The following is a 16,501-nucleotide window of genomic DNA, read 5'->3' on the forward strand; positions in this document are numbered from 1 at the left end:
GGTGGTCTTCAGAATGGTCTGGCACAGATGACAGAATTAAGTATGAGGGTACAGGCTTATATCATGCAATTAAAATGAATGAAATACCACAAAATAAGTTTTTGTGTGAATGACAATGACTTTTCCAAAATAGAAGGGTCTAACCCAATTTCAGTGGGCAACAATCTAAATTGGAGTTGCTTGATAGATAATGACAACTCTGGACATTTTGTGTCGCCAAACATTTTGCCACGTGCTGGTACAATACGCAACTAGGTGACATTTTATGAACTGCGGGATTCTGCGTGGTAACCAACTTTAAGATTTACACAACTACATACATTTTCAATTGTGTTGCTTGTGAGACAATACAATTGTAGATGGCAATTTTCTAGATATGTGCGAGAAAATTCAGAAGGCAAAACTAGGTCTGCAGAAACTATTCAGTTCACACAATAAAAGCATCAGTAGCATGATTTGTAACATTTTGGAACCTCTCTAGAAGGATTAGTCATTTCTTCTAATTGCTCTGTACGAAAGTACACAACTTTAGTACAGAGCAGTTGTACTGTGCTAAAGTTGTGTACTTTAATAAAGAGCAGCTGGAAACTGCTCCAGATAGTTGGCACATGAGCCGCGTCACAAGTTACCAGAAAACAAGGAATGCAGATGGAGATCAGGAGTAGAAAGCATGGCTCTTTTCATTCTATCAATATGAAAGGGCATACGTTTAACAGTTGTTACAATGTTTATGACAAGCTAAAAGCGTTCTTTGAAGTCTGCACAATGTTTTCATTTTAAGCTTGGTGCAAACAAAAGAGGTTTTAAGCATTTTGATTTGCTTAGTTCAGACACATTTTCAAGTAGAGTATTCTATTCTGTAGACATTTGGAAAAAATTAGCTGTCCAATGTGCAGTGCCAATTGCTGCAGGCTCTGTTGCATTTTATATGGTTTGCAAATACAGTATCATTATTTTCTCGTCCGAGTTAAACTTAGAACATATCTAATTGAATCCATGTGCACGACACAAAAACTATTTTGTAAAGGATGGAAATTAATTTAACCCTTACACCACAGGTTGCAATAAATCAATAACATTAAATGGTTTATGCATGCACTTATGCAGACACCAAAGTAAAGAAGATAGTAAAGGGTTAGGAAGAAAATTACTGCATAGTGGTAATGCAGTGGACTGTAATACATTTGGGATATATTATCTTTAGCCCGTCTTCCAAGTTATGTAGCTGTGCTGATGCCAGCAAATTACTTCATTGCGGATATCCTGTTATACAGTGTTACAGCATGGTAACAGGCCCTTTGGCCCAACTTGTCCATGCCAACCAAGATGTCCCATCTAAGCTAGTCCCATTTGGCCAATTTTGGCCATAACCCTCTAAACTTTTCCTATCCCTGCACCTGTCCAAGTGTTTTTTTACAGGATGTTGTACAACCTGCTCCAACAGCTCGTTTCCATAAACCCACCACCGTCTGGTTCCTATGAAATCGTTCCCCTCCCACCTTCAACCTATGTCCCCCACCACTCTCTTCTTCCTTCCATAAGGTAAATTCAGTATACAGTTAGCTAGTTTACCCTGGATCCCAAAAGATCTAACCTTCCAGATCTTATCATGTTTGTCACATACACTTGGCCCATAAAGACCAGTCTGTTAGGTTAGACAAGCACACCTCTTCAACCCCTCACCCTGAACACCGGCGTCCACAGGGCTGTGTGCTGAGCCCCCTCCTCTACTCCCTCTTCACCTACGACTGCACACCTATACATGGTACTAACACCATCATCAAGTATGCAGATGATACAACGGTGATTGGCCTCATCAGCAACAACGATGAGTCGGCCTACAGGGAGGAGGTCCAGCTCCTAGCAGCATGGTGCGCTGACAACAACCTGGCCCTTAACTCCAAGAAGACCAAGAAGCTCATTGTAGACTTCAGGAAGTCTAGGGGCGGCACGCACGCCCCCATCCACATTAACGGGACGGAGGTGGAACGCATTTCCAGCTTCAGGTTCCTGGGGGTCAACATCTCCGATGACCTCTCTTGGACCCACAATACCTCAACTCTGGTCAAGAAGGCTCACCAGCGTCTCTTCTTCCTGAGGAGACTGAAGAATGTCCATCTGTCTCCCCAGATTCTGGTGAACTTCTACCGCTGCACCATCGAGAGCATCCTCACCAACTGTATCACAGTATGGTATGGCAACTGCTCTGCCTCCGAACGGAAAGCACTGCAGAGGATGGTGAAAATTGCCCAACGCATCACCGGTTCCTACTCCCCTCCATCGAGTCTGTCCAAAGCAAGCGTTGTCTGCGAAGGGCGCTCAGCATCGCCAAGGACTGCTCTCACCCCAACCATAGACTGTTTACCCTCCTACCCATCCGGGAGGCGCTACAGGTCTCTCCGTTGCCGGACCAGCAGGTCCAGGAACAGCTTCTTCCCTGCGGCTGTCACACTACTCAACAATGTACCTCGGTGATTGCCCATCACCCCCCCCCCCCCCCCCCCACAGGACACCCTCCCACCAGGAAAACCACTATGACTGTATGCATGTAAATAGATGTATTTATTGCTCATATTCTATGTCGCTCTTCCAGGGAGATGCTAACTGCATTTTGTTGTCTCTGTACTGTACACCAATGACAATTAAAGTTGAATCTGAATCTGAATCTGTAGAGAAAAAAGATGTGTTTTCTTGCTATCCAAACAGATCAGATAATACTACCCATAAATACAAACAAGTCAAACTCCAGGGAAATAGAAAGAGCAAAGGGGAAGATAGAGAGTGCAGAATATAGTTCTCAGCTTTGTTGTGCATCAGTTCCATTGACAACGTTCAATGTCCACCAAGGGGTAGAGGTGCATTGGACAGTCCCTAGTTTCAGGATGGACCATTCAGAAGCCTAATAACAGAAGTGGAGAAGCTGTTCCTGAACCTGGTGGTTCACACTTTTAAACTTCTGTAGCTTCTGCTGGATGGGAGCAGGGAGAAGGGATACCCTGGGTGGAATGTCTTCGATTATGTTGGCTGCTTGACTGAGACTGCGTGAAGTGTAGATGGTGTCAATGGTGGGATGCCCTGGTCTGTGTAATGGACAGGGCTACATCTACAACTCACTGTAATTCCTTGCAGTCTTGGGCAAAGCTGTTCACAACACTAAGCTAGAATGCAACCCAAAGTATGCTTTTTATGGTGCATCTGCAGACGTTTGTAAGAGCCATTGGTGACATGTCCAATTTCCTCAGTCTCCCAAAGTAGTGTACTTTCTTGTCTGTGCACCAATGTGGTTGGTCCGGGACTGATCATTCATAATGGTGGAATATATTGTGGAAGAAAAAAAAGCTAGTTTCAGTACAGGTAATTAGAAATACCGAATTGTTACAAAATAAAACAGAAAATGTTGGAAATAGCATGGCAGGCAGCATCTGTCGAAAATAAATGGTCAATATTTCAGGTAAAAGACACTTTGTCAGAAGTGGGGAAGAGAGAAAACAGTTTAAGTTGGAGAGAGGGCGAGGCCACAGTTCCCATAGTTATAATCTGCTGATGTAGTCTCTAGTGAAGAAAATTAGAGAAAATAAATAAAAGTACATTTAAAAGCATGAATACTTGTCAGAGCTAAAGGAAATGCCCAGACCATCAGTCAGTTAGGAGAAAAAGTACCACACATGACCAGATATGAAAGAAGCAAACTGATGGGTGAAAAAATCAGTAAATTAGTCTAAAAGTTTCTTTATAACATGAATATCCATGAAGTTCACCTTTTCATTCTTGAAACTCACCTCAGTTCATTTGTGAGCTCGTCAATGGTGTAATTCTTCTCATCAATGGTGTTCTGCGCCTTTTGTAGTATTTCCCGGAGCTCTTTAAGCTGATCTAAAGTGTCTTGTAATTCCTTATATATGTTCTTTAATTGATTGTCACTCTCCTGAGTTTCTGCACTGAATTCCTTCGGTCTAACTCGGTTTGGTGCAGATTTTCCTCCAGATCACGCACTATTGGGTATATTTCAAAATAATTATATTTGCATTAAGGCAAAAAGATAACATCTTCAGTCATACTTCATTCAATATTATACAGCTGGTCCTAAATGAGGTGAAATCCCAGGAAATTTAAGAGAATGTTTAAATATTTTACAGATGCAAATTCTCTAACAGGGCCATCTCAAGTTACTCACAGCACAATTATGAAAATAAAATTTCAAGCTGTGCAAATCCAATGATAGAAACAAAGTAAAACTATGAAGGCATTTAATAGGATGCTTCGTCAGGTAATTTCAAGAAACAGCTTTAGGAAGTATAATATATGTAGGAAGGAACTTCAGATGCCGGTTTACAATGAGGATGTTTAATCATGCATAGTCAAGTATAATCATTGTCGCAAAATTTCTTTTTATTGATTAATTATCGGTATTCTGATGAAATGCTGAATTCAATGGTATTCAAAAAAGTTTCACTGTACCTTAATTGGTTAAGTGACAATAAATGCAAACTTGAACTATTAGCATAAGAATCTAAGATTTTTAAATTCAGTATGACAAAAAGGAAAATATTCAGACACTTAAAGTACATAATAATTTGCCACACACAAACAAAAGCACACAAACACAAAGTACTTCGTACCGTGTTCAGATTTTTTGTTTAATTCTTCCTGCGTACTCTGTAGAGTTTATTTCTAGCTGGTTAAGATAAGCATCCTTGTTTGCGTTATCTCTCCTTAGTTAAAAAGTTCTTTTCCAATCCATTCATTTCATCTTTGCATTTTTCCATCTCTGTCTGTATATCTCTAATAAGGATAGTAAAACAAATGAATACTGGAAACAAAACATATGGCAGGTACAAAGATCTTAAAGCTTCAGTGGATGCCCAAACATGCAACATATACTCAAGGAGTAAGCTTAGTCGTAGTTATTTATATAGCTTAAAAAATCAGACAAAAGACTATGTAACCGTAAAAGCCAAATTAAGACTTTTGAGCAAGTTTTGAGCAAGAAGCACTCCCCCCCCCCACTCATATAGTATTCAGTTCGTGAGGATCCAAGTAAGCCACATATTTAAACTTCTTCAGAAATGTTTCCAGAGACCACCAATAAACATTTCACCACTTTAAGACTTGCACGTTGAGTTTAAGCAGAATGCATAATGGATTTAATAGCATCTCAAAAGACACACAGAGAATAAGGCACACAATTAGGGCTTCACTGATATTTAAGTGAGATCCGAGCAGTAGGCCACAAACAATATTAATCTCACGTACTTACACAATTTTTTACCTGCAACAACGTCAAGCAGCAAAAGTAATAATAGGGTACTGGGAAACTGCAGATTAAATGCCATTTACCCCTTCAGTTGCTGTCCAAGTGTGGAGTATTTCTACTATTTCCTTTTTTTTAATCCCCAAGTGGTCATCACTCAAACTGGATAAACTGCACCTCATATTTTGTCTGTGTAGCTTACAGCCCAACAGTATGAACATTGAATTCTCCAATTTTAGGGTAACGAACCAACAACCCCTTCCCCCCTCCCCACCTTTTCACCCTCTCTTTCCCTATTCCCCAAAAGGATACCACGCCCATTTCTCCCACTGTTCCGTGACCTTTCCCTTTCCCCTTACTCCATTCACCTGCATCCCTTCCTCTGGCTTCACTTTTCTCTCCTCATCGCACAGCCTTTTTTTTTCCATCTCTGGCCTTGTCCACCCATCTGCCAATCAAACACCCTCATCTGAATCCACCCATCACTTGCCAAGCTTTGTCCCGCCCTCACATCCCTTCCAAGTTTCTTCCTCTACTACAATCAGTCTGAAGACTGGTCCAAACCCAAAATATCACCTTTCCATGCCCTCTAGAGATGCTGCCTACCCACTGAGTTACTCCAGCACTTTCACTTTATTTTCTGTAAACCATTATCTACAGGTCTTGTGCCTTCAGTTCCAAAGGAATTCCTGATCTCTGAATCTTATGCTAGATTCAAGGTAAGCTCCTATTTAACAATTCAAAGATGTTATCAGCGATTTGAACAGCGTTTCTTTCATAAACATTTATTTAAACTTTAAACTTGCTTAAACTTACAAGACTTACTTCATAGTACTGGTAAGGTTCAGACACCTGCTGATGTTTGGAATCATGTTCGTCATAGGCCTTAAAAAGCTTGTCTTCTACTTTGGACAGCTCATCTGTAAATGACATCTTCTGTTTCAATAACTCTTGCTCCAGTTTGGAAACCTATTTCATAAATATAAATGTCGTTTAAAAAAAATATTACTCCAGAAGAATGCGTGATTCCATTAAACAAGCGACCTTATAAAAATGAGATACCCAATCACCTCTCTCTCTAGAACTGCCTGGTGGTCCTCCAAGTCTCCGATCCGTGCTGTTTTCTTGCTGTAGCATTTGTTGGTATTGCAGCAGTGTCTGTTGTAGTTGAACATTCTGTTCATTTGCTTCCTTTAAATTGTGTGCAGATATCTTCAGGTCTTTCTGGAAGCGATGTACCTTCAAGACACAAACTTCAGGAATTCTTTACTGCCTCTTGAAGTTGGATCTCTGCTGTTTAACCACACCCTTCAGTAGTCTCTCACAACCATTATCGGATTTGTATATGTGCCCCAAAAGTTAAGCACTTCATGTAAAATCCCACTGTTTAAGATTTATTTTTTTCTATAATTTTGCACTCAAAGTATATCACCTTACATTTTCCAAGAATGATCTGCATCATTTACCTATCCTCCTAACGAGCTTATCCTACCTTAGCGTCCTTTTATAATTATTGCAGTTTGCAAGATGTCTCATTTGATACCAATAATAGGGTCAATATTGATCACTGTACTAATTAGATTATTTCAAGGTTTCAGGTTCAGTTATTGCCACATGCACCAATTAAGGAACAGTGAAATTCAAATTACCATACAGCCATACAAAAAAAAAGCAACAAGACACACAACTACATAAAAGTGAACATAAACATCCACCACAGTGGATTCCCTACGTTCCTCACTGTAATGGAAGGCAATTAAGTCCTCTTCCTCTTTAATGACTGCTGAACAGTCTATAAATCAAACGTAAATAATATTTGTGCTTTCCATGTTTCCTCCAACTATGCAGAAAGCATTCAATGCTGAGGTTACACGCGTTCACAAATTTCAAGAAAGATTATCAGAAGAAATAACAAGAAATACAATTAGTAGTAATTTATAGACAGGTTATTTTTCCCTCCCCTTCTGCACTTTCAACATAAACCTGCATATGTAAAATAACAGAAGGTACACAAAAATGCTGGAGAAACTCAGCGGGTGCAGCAGCATCTATGGAGCGAAGGAAATAGGTGACGTTTCGGGCCAAAACCCTTCTTCAGACTGATGGGGGGTGGGGGGGAGAAGGAAGGAAAAAGGGGAGGAGGAGGAGCCCGAGGGCGGGGGGATGGGAGGAGACAGCTCGAGGGTTAAGGAAGGGGAGGAGACAGCAAGGGCTAGCAAAATTGGGAGAATTCAATGTTCATGCCATCCGGACGCAAGCAACCCAGGCGGAATATGAGGTGCTGTTCCTCCAATTTCAGGTGTTGCTCACTCTGGCAATGGAGGAGACCCAGGACAGAGAGGTCGGATTGGGAATGGGAAGGGGAGTTGAAGTGCTGAGCCACCGGGAGTTCAGGTAGGTTATTGCGGACTGAGCGGAGGTGTTCGGCGAAACGATCGCCCAACCTCCGCTTAGTCTCACCGATGTAAATCAGCTGACATCTAGAGCAGCGGATGCAGTAGATGAGGTTGGAGGAGATACAGGTGAACCTTTGTCGCACCTGGAACGACTGCTTGGGTCCTTGAATGGAGTCGAGGGGGAGGTGAAGGGACAGGTGTTGCATTTCTTGCGATTGCAACGGAAAGTGCCCGGGGAGGGGGTGGTACAGGAGAGAAGGGAAGAATTGACAAGGGAGTTGCGGAGGGAGCGGTCTTTGCGGAAGGCAGACATGGGGGGAGATGGGAAGATGTGGCGAGTGGTGGGGTCACGTTGGAGGTGGCGGAAGTGGCGGAGGATTATTTGTTGTATTTGCCGGCTGGTGGGGTGAAAGGTGAGGACTAGGGGGACTCTGCCCTTGTTGCGAGTGCGGGGATGGGGAGAGAGAGCAGTGTTGCGGGGTATGGATGAGACCCTGGTGCGAGCCTCATCTATGGTGGAGGAGGGGAATCCCCGTTCCCTGAAGAGCAAGGACATTTCCGATGCCCTGGTGTGGAACGTCTCATCCTGGGAACAGATGCAGCGTAGGCGGAGGAATTGGGAGTAGGGGATGGAGTCTTTACAGGGGGCAGGGTGGGAAGACGTGTAGTCAAGATAGCCATGTGAGTCAGTGGGTTTGTCGTGTATGTCGGTCAGAAGTCTGTCCCTTGCGATGGAGATGGTGAGGTCAAGGAATGGTAGGGAAGTGTCGGAAATGGTCCAGATGTATTGGAGTGCCGGATGGAAGTTGGTGGTGAAGTGGATGAAGTCAGTCAGTTGTGTGTGGGTGCAGGAGGTGGCCCCAAAGCAGTCGTCAATGTAATGGAGGTAGAGGTCGGGGATGGGGCCTGGTACGTATTGAACAAGGATTGTTCAACGTACCCGACAAAGAGACAGGCGTAGCTGGGGTCCATGCGTGTGCCCACAGCTACGCCTTGTGTTTGGAGGAAATGGGAGGAGTCAAACGTAAAGTTGTTGAGGGTGAGGACCAACTCCGCTAGGCGGAGGAGAGTGTCAGTGGCTGGGTATAGGTTGCTCCTCTGGTCGAGGAAGAACCGGAGGGCTTTGAGGCCATCCTGGTGGGGGATGGAGGTGTAGAGTGACTGGACGTCCATGGTGATGATAAGGGGGTGGGGGCCTAGAGAGTGGAATGCGCGGAGGCGGCGGAGAGTGTCTGAGGTGTCTAGGACATAGGTGGGAAGGGATTTGACCAAGGGGGATAGTATGGAGTCAAGGTATTGCGAGATGAGTTCGGTGGGGCACGAACACGCAGAGACAATGGGTCTGCCGGGAGAGCCGGGTTTGTGGATTTTGGGGAGAAGGTAAAAACGGGCCGTGCGGGGCTGGGGAACGATGAGGTTGGAAGCTTGGTCGAGCAGGCGTGGGAATTGATTAGTCAATTGAATAACATTTCTTTACAAGATCCTTTGCCATTCTGTGCAATTTTTCAATTATTACAATGCAGAAAAGTGACTGGAAAGATAAGAATTTTAATTTGATGTTTGGCTAATCAATTGAAAGGAAGCCTGTGACCAGTGATAATAAAGATTAAATCAAGAGCATTGTGCAAAAAGTTTAATTTACCTCTTCTGATTTCTTTCTCAAATGTTTATCTTGCTGTTCCCTGTTTTCATCAACTTGTTGCATTTGCACTTTTACTTCCTCCTTGCAATTCGCCAGCGCAGTTTCCAGATCTTTAACCTGTTTTTAATATTGGTGTGACAATGCAGTAAAATATTTAGTCACAGAGAGAGCCAGATAGTCATACAGCATAGAAACAGACTCTTCGGTCTAATTTGCCCATGCATATCAAGATGCCCAATCTACACTGGTCCACACGGCCTATGTTTGGCCCATATCCCTCTAAACTTTTCCTATGCATGGATCTCTCCAAATTGTTGTTATAATACATGCCTCAAATATTTTCCCTGCCTCCTATTTAACCTCTTTTTTAAGAATTATTGATCTTGCAAATGGAAATTGCCATAAAATGGCCACCAAATTGAGGCTCTTACTTTAAGATTTTTATGTTTATTCTGAATAATTGAAAGAAGATCAACACTGTAATTACTATAATAAAACGCTGTTATTATAGGTTAAAGGTTACAGACTTTGGAAGTTCCTTCTCCCGCTTGAGTTTGCAGGGATTTTAAAGTAGCATCATTTCTTTCATTTTGCTTCATTGATTCCTGTAAATATGAATAAAATGTGTTAGAAATTAAATTAATATACAATATTAGTAATGTTCATCTATCAAAATTAGTAAGAATAATATACATTTTAATGCAAAGTAAAAAAACAATATACTAAGAATTTTGCTGGAATTATTTGACGAAGTACATAGCAGGACAAAGGAAAGTCAGTAGATGTTGTTTACTTAGATTTCAGAAAGCCTTTGATAAGGTGCCACACGTGAGGCTGCTAAGGAAGATAAGAGCTGACGGTATCAAGGGTAGATACTAGCATGGATAGTAGTTTGGCTGGATGGCTGAAGACAAAGAGTGGCTTTTCCTAATTGGCTGTCAGTGACTAGCGGAGTTCTGCAGGGGTCGGTGCTAAGGCCGCCCTTCACTTTACATATTAATAATTTAGACGTGGAGATTGAAGACTTTGTGGCCAAGTTTGACACGAAAATAGGTGGAAGGGCAGGTAGTGTGGAGAAAGAAGGGACTGCAGAAGGACTTGGATGGGTTGGGAGAAAGGGCAGAGAAGTGGCAGATGGAACATAGTGTAGCAAAGTGTGGACTCATGCATTTTGGTAGTAGGAATAAAGGCGTAAAGTATTTTCTAAATGGGGAGATAATCCAGAAATCGGAGGTGCAAAGGGACTTGGGAGTGCTGGTGCAGGATACCCAAGAAGTTAACCTGCAAGTCAAATTGGCAGTAAAGAAAGCAAACTGAATGCTAGCATCTATTTCAAGAGGGCTTGTATACAAAAAACAGGGATGTAATGTTGAAGCTCTATAAGATGCTGGTAAGGCTGCATTTGGGATATTGTGTGCAGTTTTGGGCACCATATCTGTGGAATGATGTGCTGCTTCTGGTAGGGTCCAGAGGAGGTTCACAAGAATGATCCCAGGAATGAGTAGGTTAACATATGATGAGCGTTTGTCGGCACTGAGCCTGTACTCGCTGGAGTTTAGAAGAATAAGGGGGACTTCATTGAAATGTACAGAATAGTGAAAGGCTTGGATAGATTGGATGTGGAGAGGATATTTCCATTAGAAGGAGAGTCTAGGTCATAGCCTCAGAATTAAACAGCATTCTTTTAGGAAGGAGATGAGGAGAAATGTATTTAGTCAGAGGTTGGTGAATCCAGTGGAATTCTTTGCCACAGGAGGCTGTAGAGGCCAAGTCAGTGGATATTTTTAAGGCAGAGATACAGTGCCCTCCATAATGTTTGGGACAAAGACCCATCATTTATTTATATGCCTCTGTACTCCACAGTTTGAGATTTGTAATAGAAAAAAAATCACATGTGGTTAAAGTGCACATTGAAGGTCATTTTTATACATTTTGGTTTCACCATATAGAAATTACAGCAGTGTTATACATAGTCCCCCCCATTTCAGGGCACCATGTTTTGGACACAGCAATGTCATGTAAATGAAAGTAGTCATGTTTAGTATTTTGTTGCATATCCTTTGCATGCAATGACTGCTTGAAGTCTGTGATTCATGGACATCACCAGTTGCTGGGTGTCTCTCTGGTGATGCTCTGCCAGGCCTGTTTTGCAGCCATCTTTAGCTTATGCTTGTTTTGGGGACCAGTCCCCTTCAGTTTTCTCTTCAGCATATAAAAGGCATGCTCAATTGGGTTCAGATCGGGTGATTGACTTGGCCCCTCCAGAATTGACCATTAATTAGCTTTGTGAAAAACTCCATTGTTGCTTTAGCAGTATGTTTGGGATCATTGTCTTGCTGTAGAATGAACTGCGGGGCAATTAATTTTGAGGCATTTGTTTGAACTCGAGCAGATAGGATGTGTCTATACACTTCAGAATTCATTATGCTACTACCATCAGCAGTTGTATCATCAATGACGATAAGTGAGCCAGTACCTTCAGCAGCCATACATGCCCAGGCTATAACACCCCCACCACCGTTTCACAGATGAGGTGGTATGCTTTGGATCTTGGACAGTTCCTTTTCTCCCCAATATTTTGCTCTTGCCATCACTCTGATATAAGTTAATCTTCGTCTCATCTGTCCACGACCTTTTTTCAGAACTGGGATTCAGATTCATATTCACATTTATTGTCACATGCACCAATTAAGGTACAGTGAAATCATCAGTCTGAAGAAGGGTTTCGGCCCGAAACTTTCCCTATTTCCTTCGCTCCATAGATGCTGCCGTACCCGCTGAGTTTCTCCAGCAATTTTGTCTACCAAGGTACAGTGATATTTGAGTTACCATGCAGCCATACAATTAAAAGAACACACAATTAAAAAGAACAATTGAACTGGACACATCCTATCTGCTCGAGTTCAAACAAATGCCTCAAAATTAATTGCCCCACAGTTCATTCTACAGCAAGACAATGATCCCAAACATAAAATTGGATAGTTATATGGATGGGAAAGGAATGGAGGGTTATGGTCTGAGCGCAGGTATATGGGACTAGGGGAGATTATGTGTTCGGCACGGACTAGAAGGGTCGAGATGGCCTGTTTCCGTGCTGTAATTGTTATATGGTTATATGGTTAACATAAACATCCAGCACAGTGATCACTGTGATGGAAGGCAATAAAGTTCAGTCAGTCTTCCTCCTTTTGTTCACCCATGTTTGGGGCCTTGACCATCCGCAGTCGCTGCTACGGACGACCCGAATGTACAGGCCCTCCCGTCGGGATCGAACCCTTGACGTCGGGACGGATGGAACACTCCGCGGCTTGGAGTGCCCGAATCGGCCACTTTCTTACTGGAGACTGCGGCTTCTCGATGTTATCGGCCGCAGGCAGGCCAGCGGTCGGAGCTCTTCTCCTGCGATCTCCGGCAAGGGATCCCTGGCTCCGGGATGGTAAAGTCCGCTCCACACCTGCTGCTAGAAGCTCCGCAGACCGCGGCTTCACAATGTTAAAGTCAGTAGGCCGACGGTTGGAGCCTTTCTTCTGGCTCCACGATGGAAGTCCGCGCTGCACCTGCTGCTGAAGCTCTGGGCCCGACTCCGGGAAAGGCCGCACCAATCCAAGTTGTTTGGCCCCGAGGGAGGGCAAAAATGCGACTAGGAGAAAAGTCGCATCTCCTCCGAGGTAAGTGACTGGAAACGGTTTCCCCCTTTTCCCGCTGCCACCGCCCCCACAAAAAAACATACCGAGAGACATTTACACATACATTAGACACACTAAAAAAACACAAAAAAAGTTGAATTGATTGACAAACTGCTGGCGAGGCTGACATCAACAGTGGTTGCTCTTTTAAGTACTTCTTGGCAAACTGTAACCTGGCCATCCTATTTTTGCGGCTAACCAGTGGTTTGCATCTTTCAGTGTAGCCTCTGTATTTCTGTTCATGAAGTCTTCTGCGGACAGTGGTCATTGACAAATCCACACCTGACTCCTGAAGATCTGTCAGACAGGTGTTTGAGGATTTTTCTTTATTATAGAGAGAATTGTTCTATCATCAGCTGTAGATGTCTTCCTTGGCCTGCCAGTCCCTTTGCGATTAGTAAGCTCACCAGTGCTCTCTTTCTTCTTAATGATGTTCCAAACAGTTGATTTTGGTAAGACTAAGGTTTGGCTGATGTCTCTCACAATTTTAATCTGTTTCTCACTCTCATGACTTTGACTTTCATTGGCACAACTTTGGTCATCATGTTGGTAAACAGCAATAAACTTTTCCAAAGGTGATGGAAAGACTGGAGGAAAGACGAGGTGCTGAGAGCTCTCTTATACCTGCATTAAGGAGGCAATTAACACACCGGAGAAATGACAAACACCTGTGAAGCCATGTGTCCCAAACATTATGGTGCCCTGAAATGGGGGGACTATGTATAAACACTGCTGAAATGTCAACATGGTGAAACCAAAATGTATAAAAATACCCTTTAATAAAATCTGACAATGTGCACATTAACCACATGTGATTTTTTCTATTACAAACATCAAATTGTGGAGTACAGAGGCAAATAAATAAATGATGGGCCTTTGTCCCAAATATTATGGAGGGCACTGTAGATAGATTTTTGATTCGTACAGGTGTCAGAGGTTAAGGGGAGAATGGGGTTGGGAGGGAGAGATAGATCAGCTATGATTGAATGGCGGAGTAGACTTGAAGGGCCAAATGGCCTAATTCTACTCCCATCATTTATGACTTTATAAAAGGTGACCAAGTGGATTGACAAGGGTAATAATAATAATAATAATAAATTTTATTTATGGGCGCCTTTCAAGAGTCTCAAGGACACCTTACAAAAATTTAGCAGGTAGAGGAAAAACATGTAAGGGGAATGAAATAAATAGTAGAGACATGACTAGTACACAAATTAAAGACAGAATTCAATTCAAAACACAATATGAGGCAATTCATGCACAGATGAAAAGGGAGGGGGACGTGGGGCTAAGGATAGGCAGAGGTGAAGAGATGGGTCTTGAGGCGGGACTGGAAGATGGTGAGGGACACGGAATTGCGGATCAGTTGGGGGAGGGAGTTCCAGAGCCTGGGAGCTGCCCTGGAGAAGGCTCTGTCCCCAAAACTGCGGAGGTTGGCAGTAGGTGTTGTCTCCATGGACTTTAACAAGATCTTTGAAAAAGTTCTGCATTGTAGACTAGTCTGGAGGGTTAGGTAACATGGGATCCATGGTGAGCTAGCAAATTGTGTACAGAATTAGCGCAGTGGAAGATGTCAGAGGGTGGAAGTGGAGGTTGTGATTCAGGCTGGAGTTCTGTGATCATTGGTGTGCCGCAGTGATTGATGCTGGGTTCACTCTTCTTGTGTCATCTGTATTAATTATTTGGTTGACAATGATAACAAGGTTAATAATTTTGCTGATAACATAAAAATTGGTGGTGTAGTAAACAGTAAACAAGGTCACTTAAGATTGAAACAGTGCCTAAATGAACTGAGGAAGTGGCACAAGATAATGTCAAATTAAATTTAACTATAACAAGTGCAAGGTGTGGTAGTATGGAAAGTTAAACCAGGGTAGGACCTATACGGTAAATGATAGGGGTCTGGAGAGTATAAAGACAGAGAGACCAATGGATGCCAGTCTATAGCTCCCTACACGTCCCAACACAAGCGGACACGGTGGTGAAGATGTCATTTGGAATGATTGCGTTCATCAGTCAGGGCATGGAGCACAAGAGTTGGAACGTCATGCTACAACTGTAAAGTCACTGATAAGACCACACTTGGAGTATCTTCTGAAGTTCTGGTCGCCCAGCTCTAGGATGGATGTCATTAACCTGCACAGGGTGCGGAGAAGATCACAAGAACTTACCAGGACTGGAGGGCTTAGAATTTAAGGAGAGGCTGGATAGGCTCGAGCTGTTTTCACTGGAGGGTGGAAGGTTGAGGGGGGATTTTTCTGGAGGTATGTAGAATCATTAAGTCTTTTTCCCCGGAGTAGGGAAGATTTATAGATGCATAGATTTAAGGTGCGAGGAGAAGATTTAATAGGAAGCTGAGGGACAACTTTTGCATATAGAGAGTGGTGGGTATTTAGGTCAAGCCTCAAGAGGAAACTGTAGAGATGGTTATAATTACAATGTTTCAACTACATTTAGACCCATACATGGACAGAAATGGTTCAGAGGGATATGGGCCAAAGGAAGGCAAATGGGACTAGCTCAGAATGGCATCTTGGTCGGCATGGACAAGTTGGGCTAGAAGGCCTGTTTCTGTGTTGCACATGATCTTTCAACATATAATGTAAAAAATCAAGATGTGTATCTATTAATGCAGGGCAAAATATGAAATGGGAAAGAATAGAGAAAAAGGAAAAGAAAAAGCAACAATAAGAGTGAAAACAGATGTGCGCCGGGGAAGTTGATCATTGAGCCGACAGCAGCATTAGCATTTCTCTTTGAACTCACATGCTTGACAAAATGTGATCTATGCAATAAAAGTTTTTGTCAGGGTCACAAGAAACATGGAAATACAATTGCAGGTTTGTTTTGAACCGTTCTAGTCCAAATCTTACAAACTGATCGTTGGGTTATATCTGTCTCATGTGAAACTCATCCATTAATAAAAATAAAAATACTGGAAATAAAACACATCAAACAAAATCAGTGGCAAGAGGAAAATGAAATTAAGATTTCAAGTTGATGACCTTTTACAAGAACTCGCCAATTCCAATACAAATCGAATTTCATTACACCAATGATGAATGTGACAATAAATGAACCTTTGAACCTTTGAAAATCGGGCTTGCGGGTTATCTGAAATTGTTGAATTCACTATTTTGAAGGGTGCAACATGTCAGAAAATGAGGTGTTGTTTCTTGACCTTTCTCAGAAATGTGAGAGGCTGAGATGTAACACAGAAATAACAAAGTGGGATAGTGATGGAAAATTAAAGCAAGAGGAAGTTCATGGTCAACCTTGCAGACTGAATGAAGATGCTCTGCAACGCATTGACCTAAACTGTGTTTGGTTTCTCCAACAGTGGATCAGAGATGTGAAAAGAAGAAAAGACAACCATCCTTTCCACATGAATAAGAACTGTCTGATTATCTCAATCGATAACGCACGGGCGGCAGGGTGGCGTACCAGTAGTGCTATTGCCTTACAGCACCAGAGCCCGGGTTCGATCCTGACGCGGGTGCTTGTCTGATCGGAGTTTGTACGCTCT

The 16,501-nt window shown here is 42.7% G+C and overlaps 1 protein-coding gene across 2 annotated transcripts in view; it reads right to left on the minus strand.

Moving 5' to 3' along the window:
- Nucleotides 1-9,902, minus strand: part of ccdc18 (coiled-coil domain containing 18) — a 34,776-nt gene extending 24,874 nt beyond the window's left edge. For both annotated transcript variants that reach the window (XM_033028941.1, XM_033028940.1), the window contains exons 1-6: nucleotides 9,817-9,902; nucleotides 9,290-9,406; nucleotides 6,322-6,490; nucleotides 6,077-6,220; nucleotides 4,620-4,782; nucleotides 3,780-3,992 (exon numbers count right to left, since the gene is read on the minus strand). The gene's annotated coding sequence lies outside the window, so the exon portion shown is untranslated. The remainder of the gene's footprint in view (nucleotides 1-3,779; nucleotides 3,993-4,619; nucleotides 4,783-6,076; nucleotides 6,221-6,321; nucleotides 6,491-9,289; nucleotides 9,407-9,816) is intronic.
- Between the last annotated feature and the right edge of the window lie 6,599 nt (nucleotides 9,903-16,501).

The sequence above is a fragment of the Amblyraja radiata genome, chromosome 10, assembly GCF_010909765.2.
Source record: "Amblyraja radiata isolate CabotCenter1 chromosome 10, sAmbRad1.1.pri, whole genome shotgun sequence".
NCBI lineage: Eukaryota > Metazoa > Chordata > Chondrichthyes > Rajiformes > Rajidae > Amblyraja > Amblyraja radiata.